This window comes from Bison bison, unplaced genomic scaffold (assembly GCF_000754665.1).
Source record: "Bison bison bison isolate TAMUID 2011002044 unplaced genomic scaffold, Bison_UMD1.0 scf7180017864243, whole genome shotgun sequence".
Lineage (NCBI taxonomy): Eukaryota > Metazoa > Chordata > Mammalia > Artiodactyla > Bovidae > Bison > Bison bison.
This window is the reverse complement of record NW_011494815.1, coordinates 300,875-301,566: the sequence shown is the minus strand read 5'-3', so window position 1 is coordinate 301,566 and position 692 is coordinate 300,875. Positions and strand designations below refer to the sequence as shown.

The following is a 692-nucleotide window of genomic DNA, read 5'->3' as shown; positions in this document are numbered from 1 at the left end:
AGTCGTGTCCGACTCTGTGCGACCCCATAGATGGCAGCCGACCAGGCTCCCCGGTCCCTGGGATTCTCCAGGCAAGAACACTGGAGTGGGTTGCCATTTCCTTCTCCAACGCATGAAAGTGAAAAGTGAAAGTGAAGTCGCTCAGTCGTGTCCGACCCTTAGTGACCGCATGGACTGCAGCCTACCAGGCTCCTCCGTCCATGGGATTTTCCAGGCAAGAGTACTAGAGTGGGGTTTTTCTGTTTAATTGGGACAGAGGATCTGTACAAGAAGCCAGCTACAGCCTAGATTCAATTCCTGCCTAAACCTATCAGACCCTGGCCTTGAGCCACAATCAGTAACAAACGACTGAATACAAAAGTACTATGCCTGATACAAACATTAAATTTTATAGGATACTTTGAATACTCGCAACATTAAACACTATTAGTTTTAAGACCTTTGAGGGTAAAACGGTACAGTCACACTCTGGAAAGTAGTTCCTCGAAAAATTAAACAGAAAATTAACATATGATCCAGCAATTCTACTTCTGGGTATACAGCCAAAAGAATTAAAAGGATTCAAACAGGCATCTGCACACCAATGTTTACAGTGGCATTATTCATAATAGCCAAAAGGCAGAACAACCAAGTATCCACTGACAGATGAATATATCAAAATCACGAAGACAAAATAGTGGTAAACAAGGGCT

At 43.5% G+C, this 692-nt stretch overlaps 1 protein-coding gene across 1 annotated transcript in view; it reads right to left on the bottom strand.

The window, feature by feature from the left end:
- The window catches only part of TEX10 (testis expressed 10), a 42,685-nt gene that overhangs the window by 22,707 nt on the left and 19,286 nt on the right, over positions 1–692 (bottom strand). The window lies entirely within an intron of this gene.